Source organism: Equus caballus, chromosome 4 (assembly GCF_041296265.1).
Source record: "Equus caballus isolate H_3958 breed thoroughbred chromosome 4, TB-T2T, whole genome shotgun sequence".
In the NCBI taxonomy this organism is placed as follows: domain Eukaryota; kingdom Metazoa; phylum Chordata; class Mammalia; order Perissodactyla; family Equidae; genus Equus; species Equus caballus.
Window position 1 is genome coordinate 38,647,544 of NC_091687.1, and position 7,973 is coordinate 38,655,516.

The 7,973-nt window shown below is 37.2% G+C and overlaps 1 protein-coding gene across 1 annotated transcript in view; it reads left to right on the forward strand.

The window, feature by feature from the left end:
- PTTG1IP2 (PTTG1IP family member 2) overlaps positions 1–7,524 on the forward strand; it is an 80,675-nt gene extending 73,151 nt beyond the window's left edge. The window contains exon 8 of the mRNA XM_070264490.1: positions 6,800–7,524. The gene's annotated coding sequence lies outside the window, so the exon portion shown is untranslated. The remainder of the gene's footprint in view (positions 1–6,799) is intronic.
- Positions 7,525–7,973: the final 449 nt, after the last annotated feature.

Below are 7,973 nucleotides of genomic sequence, written 5' to 3' on the forward strand. Positions count from 1 at the left end.
CCCCTCCTCTTTAGAGCCAAATTTCTCAATTTCCCTTCCCTTCATTTCCCTTCACTCCATTCCGTTTACCTCCTATTCATTCCACTACAGTGTAGCCTTTAGCCCCAGGAACTCCACAGAAACTTCTCTCACCAATGAATCCAATGGAAATTTTCACACCTTATTTTACTTGACATTTTTGTATCAGTACACCTCAGGTGTATTCAGTACACCTCAGTTCTCTCAAAAATGTTTTCCTTTCTTAATATCAATTATGCTGGATTCCTTGGTTTTCCTCCTATCCTTTGGAACACTTCAGTTCAGCCTCTTTTGCAGGCTCTTTTTACTCTGCCCTAAAAGCTTATGCTCTTCAGGGCTGAGCCCCAGGTTGTGTGCACTTCTCACTCTATACACTCTACCTGGACAATCTCACTTCCCAATGAATCTCAAATTGATTTCCCCAGCTCCTTACCGAGCTCCAGACACATATCTATTCCTCTTAGCAAATATAGAACTAAACTTATCGTTAACTTCTACCTCCCCATCCTCCTTTTCTTTCTGTCATAGCAAATGACATCACTACCTGGCCATTTTTGTCCAAACTAGAAAAGTAGTCAACTTAATTTCCATCTGTCCATATGCTCAATTGTTATCTTTCTCTTTTCTCAACAGTTTACAACTCTGTCCACTTCTCTCCATTCACAATGCCACAACTATGGCCCAGGACACCATCATCTCTTGCCTGGATAACTGTAACAGCCTTCTTACTGGTCTTCAATTCACTGTTCTCTCTGAAGCCTAAGGGATTATTTCAAAAGGCTTTACAAATGTCAATTCCCTGCTTAAAATTCTTGAATATCTTCCCATTGCCCTTAAAAGAAAGTCAAAGTTTTATGTCAGAGCATATAGATAGTGTGACCATTTAATTTATCGTCCAAATGGGACATTTTGGAGAGTGAGTGCTATTAATAATTATGAAGGAACAGATGTGTAAACTGAAGGCTGTCTGGGAAAATTGGGTATAAGGTCACCTTATTTATAAAGCCATGTGTGATCTGGTCCCTGACATCTGCAGCCCATCTCCTGTGCTACCACACACTCCAGCCATTCTGAACTTCATTCAGTTCCTTGAACTCACCATAATCTCTCTTGCTTTTGAACTTTTGGACATCTTGTTCCATTAGCCTGGGAAACTTCCCACTTACCACTATTCTTCTGAAAAACTGCTCTTTATCCTTCTCATCTCAACTTGTGTCTCTTGTCCATGGAGACCTTTCCTGACCGCTAGATTCTTCTGCTGTGAGTTCTTAAAGCACACAGCACACATCATATCATACTTCTTGCTTCTCTGTGTTATTTATAATTACTTATTTGAGAACTGACTTCCCAGCTGGACTATAAAATCCTTGAAGGAAGAGACTGTCTCTGTTTTGTTCATCCTTGTATCACAGGAAGGAAGTAGTTTATGGAGGTAAAGCATTCAAAGTCTCTGTGTGGGATTTTAAAAAAAGCATATCTCCCATTCCTGGAAATCGCAATAGATAGGATTATCTACCCAACCTCCTGTTCCCACTTCTCCTGCTGCTGCTGATCTTTGTAGCCTGGGGCAAGAATAAAGCGCAGTAATAATTTTTGGGGATTAAGATCTCACCCGCTGTGAGATAGCCATGCCCTTGTTTCTGCACCACAGGAACTGTGAGATAATAAATATTTGCTGTTTTATGATGCCAAATTTTGGGGTAACTTATTATGTAGCAATAGATAACTAAAGATTCTGACAGAGTTGGTCTAGTATGGGCCCAAGCAATGGTATTTAAAAAACAGCTCACTGTATGGTTTTAATGGGAAGCCAGGATGGCAGATAGTACTGTAGAGGAGCGCTGTCCAATAGGACTTCTTGCAATGATGGAAATGTTCTATGTCCTCCTTGTCCAATAGGGTAGCCATTAGTGCCATGTGGCTATTGAGTATTTGAGATGTGGCTAATGATACTGAAGAAGCGAATTTTTACTTTTATTTAATTTTATACATTCTAAATTTATACGTGTGACTAGTGGACGTCAACAGTGCAGCTCTAGGGTAGTGGCTGTCAAACTTGAGTGTGCATCAGAATCACCTAGAGGGCTTGTTAAGTCACAGATGGCTGGGCCCCACTTCTAGAGTTTCCAATACAGTAGTTGTGCAGTGGGGTCAGAGAATTTGCATTCTAATCCATGGGCCTGAGAATTTGCATTCTAACTAATTCCCAAGCAGTACTGATACCGCTGGTCTAGGGATCACAATTTGAGAACCACTGCCTTAGACTTGTTAGATACAGACTCTTAGGTCCAATCCCAGTTCTACTGAATCAGAATCTACTCTTTAACAAAATTCTCAGATTATTTGTATGAACACTAAAGTTTTTTTATTGAGGTATGATTGACATATTACATCATATTAGCTTCAGGATGAACACTAAAGTTTGAGAAGCTTTCATTTAGATGATCTTGTGTTAGACAATTCCAAGTTCACCCCATGAATACAGCTTTTGTGCTGTAGAATTACTGTCATACCTTCATTTAGCTTCCACCTTTCAAACTGGTTTTTTAAAAAAAGATTCAAGTCATGTTGTGACTCTACTCTTTACATTGTTAATTAATCCTTCTCTAGATCTGAATTTCCTTCTCGAAAACATAGAAATCCTAACAATACATACATGGTGCTTCACATAAGTTGGAATATGTTACATCTAAACCAAACACTTGCTATTCTCTCTGCATTCTGCTTACAAAATTTTTCAGTTTATTCTTTAGGCTTTTCACAGGTTGTTCTTTTAAGCTTGCTGCTCTTACCCTTTCAATTTCACTACAAGCTGAAACAGCCCCTCTCTTAATGTCCCAAAGTCAGACCTAGCTATAACTTTACCAAAGACTTGGGAGTCTATGGAATGGAAACACATTCTGAAAACTAACCACTGGAAACGGGTACTTCAGGAGTTCACACTACACCTTTCCCAAGGGGTATTTATTTCTTGACGTGTTGCTAAGATGCGGTTCACCTGCCCCACTCTCAACCCCTGTATTCTACCCCATGTTTGTGCCTCCTCCAAATTACCGCTTACCCAGAACACAAACCCTCATCTCATCCGAGGACCAAAGACAGAGAAAAATCTAGATTTCCCTCTTGTCCTGGTGTAAAGCCTACTCCAGCCCCACGTATGTCATCATTTGCAGTCCAGCTCCTTAGTGTGCTTAAAACTGTCCGATGTAGAAGAGATTTTGGCTCTATCTTTTGTCTAGTTAAAAGATCCACTGAAAGTTCCCAACCATCCCCCCAAAAAATATTTACCTGCCCTTTCTATTCCTTCTAAGTGGAATAGAAAAATGCTGTAAGGTTTCAAAAAGTTAGATTTCTGCTGCAGATAGAGCACCCTTTCCATATAAAGGAGTTTTGTTAGTTCATTCAGGTAATAGATCTAGTTGCCAGGAACTCATATGTGTGATGGCTGTATTTTTAAAAATATTAATGGTCGTTTGTGCATGCTTGCTGTGTGAGTACAAAGAATGACTAAGTATGAGTCAAGGGCCCATTTTTACTCCTAGTTTCCTTTTTTCAGTAATCTTTTAAAAGTTTCCTGTTTCTTGACATAATTTCAACTTATTCATGATATTCATGTGCGGGAAAAATGAACCTCAACTCACCATGCACAAAAAGTAACTCAAGATGGATTACAGACCTAAACACAAAATCTAAAACTATGAAGCTTCTAGAAAAAATCATAGGAAAATATCCTTGCAAACTTGGGGTAGGCAGAAATTTCCTGAGGAAAACCCAGAAAGCACTAATCACAAAAGGAAAAAAATAATAAATTGGACTTCATCAAAATTAAACACTTTCAAAACACACTGTTAAGAGAATGAATAGACAGTCCACAGACTGGGAGAATATTTGCAACACATATATCTGACCAAACACTGGGACTCAAAAATATATAAAGAATACCTACAACTTAATAAGAATTTTAAAAACCCAATCTTAAAAATAGGCAAAAAGACTTGAACAAACACTTCAGAAAAAAGATACGCAAATAGCCAATAGGCACTTGGAAAATGCACATCAAGTTCTCATAAAAATATAATTTTAAACCACAGTGAGATACTACACACCTATTAGAACGACTAAAACTAAAGAAGATAGAAATTCCAAACTATCATATATTGCTAGTGGAAGTATAAAATGACATAACCACTCTGGGAAATTGTTTGGCAGTTTCTTATAAAGTTAAAATACACTTACCATACGACTCAGCAATCCCACTTCTAAATATATACCCAAGTGAAATGAACATGACTACACAAAGACCTATATGCAACTATTCATAGCAGCTTTATTCCTGGTAGCCCTAAATAGGAACCAGCCTAAGTATCTATAAACAGGAGAACAGGTAAACTGTGTTATAGTCATACCACGGAATGAATATTCAACTCAGAGATAAAAAGGAACTAACTACTGATACAATAACAAGGATGAGTCTCACGAACATTCTGCTTGAGTAAAAGAAGCCAGGCTCGAAAAAATACATACTCTCTGATTTCATTCACAGTGAAGTTCAAGAACAGACAAAAGTAATCTGTGGTTGCAGAAATCAGAACAGCTGTTGCTTGAGGGTGGAGGTGGTGAGGAATGACTGGAAATTGGCTGAGAGAACTTTCTGCCATGATAGAACATTCCATATCTCATAGGAGTGTTGATTACACAGGTGTCAGAACTGAAAGCTGTGTGTCAATTTTGTCAAAATTGATCAAATTGTACACATAAAATCTGTGCATTTCCCGCTAAAATGGTATCTCAATTTTTAAAAATTTGAGCTGCTTAAAATAATATAACTGCATTTAGCCTCTGTTATAACCATTGATCCTGCTAATTCCACTAATAATGATCAATTACTTAATGGTGGTGGTGAACAGCAATTTATATGTGTTGTCTAATTAGGTAAAACTATTGTTGCTATGAATCTTCTGAACTTTGCTAAACATAGCTGCAGATTTAACTTCTGTATTCAACTGTAACGCTATAGATTTGTTTTAGAAAATGACTGATTTTCAACTCATTTCCCTCAATGTTTTTCACCAACATATGATACTCCTACATGTTTTGTTCATCTTTATTTTCTGATCTGAAAAGTTTTCAACATTTTATTCCTGCCACCAAAATCCCCTCAATCCACCACAATCCAGTTCAAGTGCCATTTTCTCTATGAAGGTTTTATTCCCCTTGCAGCTACTATAGCTCTCAATTCTTTCCTTAACTATTGAAACACCCTTTCTCTCAAGTACTAATTCCCACAATGATGCAACAGCTTAAAATATATTTGGAACTTTTTTCTGGAATGACCTTCTTTTCTAGAGTGCAGGCCACACAGGGGTAGGCACATAGAAGGTACTCAAATTCCTGAATAAATATTTGAACTAAAAAATGTTTAGTCTCCTACAATGTGGATCTTTTCCTGAACTCAGAACATACATGTAAGAAGATAAATAATTTAAATGTGTCCAAATAGATCTTACCATATCTAAAAAGAATAATGATAGGAAAATTTGAATAATACTCTAACTTTTAAACTCTTATTGTTAAAATATATTGTTCTTATAACCAAGATCATTTTATACATTGCAATCATTATACTGGAGAAAGTTTAACAAAATAAAACAAAAGTTAGTGACAATCTCCGTCTTATTATCAAAAGACAAGAGACTGGTTTGATTAGAAATATCCGTTTTCAGCAGGCACACCATGCTTATCTTTGGCAGGAAGTTAAAAGACAGTTCTATATTTCAAATTATTTGGGGCAATGACAAACATTTAGCCAATTCGTTAATGAGAATATTTTATATTTTCATTGCAAAGGTTAATTGCATTGTGTGATGTGAGAGCCTTTAATATGTATTAGGGGTCATCACTAAAGAAATATGTTTTAGGCTTGGGGTATTTTGGTTATTATATTCTATACTTTATGACTGAGGCTCATATCAGTCAGTCCTATACCATAATGACAATAAAAGAATGCTAATAGGTGATAACTCATTGCATTGGACGTACAAACTCTGCTTCATGAATTTGCTGATTGTTTTTCCCTGTTCTGCACATTAGCCCGTGCCCATTCTTATCAAACGAATATGTCAAAGGCCCTGCTAAATAAGTACATATAAAAAGTGGGAATTAATATGACATTACATAAATGACAATACATTAAGTATACTACACATCAGACACTAAGGTAGGTAGTTAAAGACATTTGGTAAATTAAAAACCACCAGAGGGCAGCTTAATACTGGAGTGATGGAATACTTAAGAGTATGGTGGTATTTTGTAAGTAATTCCGATAAGCTACATACTATAGTTATAAAGGCAAGAGAATGAAAAGAGACACATTTAATAAAACAGTTTAAAATTTCAATTATAGTAAGTGTTTCTCAGTTTGGCGTATTTGCATTATATTTTATATTCAGTGAACTTTTTAAGTTAATCTTCAAATACAAATGTGAATTCAAATTATCCCCACACCCTCTTTTTTTTTTTTTTTAGCAGCAGCAAAATTGGCCAGGAGGTCAAGAAACTTGACCAATATTAAAATTTTAAAGATGTTATCTTAGGTTTCCCCATCCCTATGCTGGTCACTATTCCTACTATAAGAAGGAATTGACACCATAACTTGCTTCTTTCTCATTTAATGGAATTAAAAATGAAAATTAAGATGATAATGATAATCCTCTTTAAATTACTTTTCCTAATTTTTAATAATTGATGTATTAATTTGTTTGCTCTTTGTTTCTTCCTCTAGCTTGAATGCTCCATGAGATCAAGGACAAGTACTTCAGGGACCTTGCCAAACACGGAGGCTAGCAGTTGGCTTTCAATAATTATTTATTGACTTAGTTAAGTAATTAACCGTAAATTCTTAAGGGACTAACATTTCTAGAGACTATTCCATGTTTTCATGTACTCAACAGCAATACCTTTCATCCACCCATCCACCCATCTATCCATCCATCCATCCATCTATGCATCTACCTGTCCATCTGTCCATCTGTCCAACTGCCCAGCTAACCAGTCAGCCAACCACCCCACAGACATCTATCTCTCAAAGACAATCTTCAGAAAGGGTTCCTTTCTCTTTGGTAATTAAAAAAGAAACTTTCTCAGTGAAGAATTCCCAGTTCAAAGACTTTCCTTCTAGAATGTATAAAGTTGCTTGAGTAGTCTTTACAGTAGGGGCAGCCTCATTTTAAAAAGACTGACAACCTTCTTCCACTCTGCCTGTTAGCCAATGCTGTGGTGAAAGAGTGAAGAAAAGGCTCGTTATGCTCTGTTGTCCTCCCTAAGGCCCTGCCTGGTGGCTGGTTAGGAACTACTTTTTGGTAAAGTGAAAGATGAAGACTTTCTTCTCTCACAGGATTTATGTTATTTATCTTGTAATATGCCAGAGTTTTTGAAAAAAATTCATTGGCACTCTTGTGGCTTCTTAATAATAAAATATGAGCCCCAGGGCTCTGCCCTCAACCATAACCTCTTTCCGTTTATGAGCCCCTCGTCTTTAACCATCACCTCTATGCTGGTGCCTTCCAAATCAGTACTTTGAGCCCTCACTGCTTCCCAAAACTTCAGACTTTTGTACCCACCTTGGTGGCCCACAGCCACCTCCTATCCATAGTGAGAGGGGAAAGAAAGGAAAGAAAAGAGAAGGAAGAGGAAAGAGGAGAGAGAATAGAAAGGTTGGATGTTTTTGCAGAGTTTGCTTTCCACCTCTCCTCCTCCTTCAAAATGGCAGAAGAATAGAGACTTGTAGAAGATTTTTGGCATCCATCACCAGCAGAGGCTTGTCCTCCTTCTCTCTAGAATTCTGGGAGGAAGATGCCATTCAGAGAGCCTGAAGATAGTGCAAGGCAGCCTAGGTAGAGTAAAATTGTCAGTGTCTCATTTTTAGGCAGAAAGAGAGGCTAGAGAAGATACCCCAC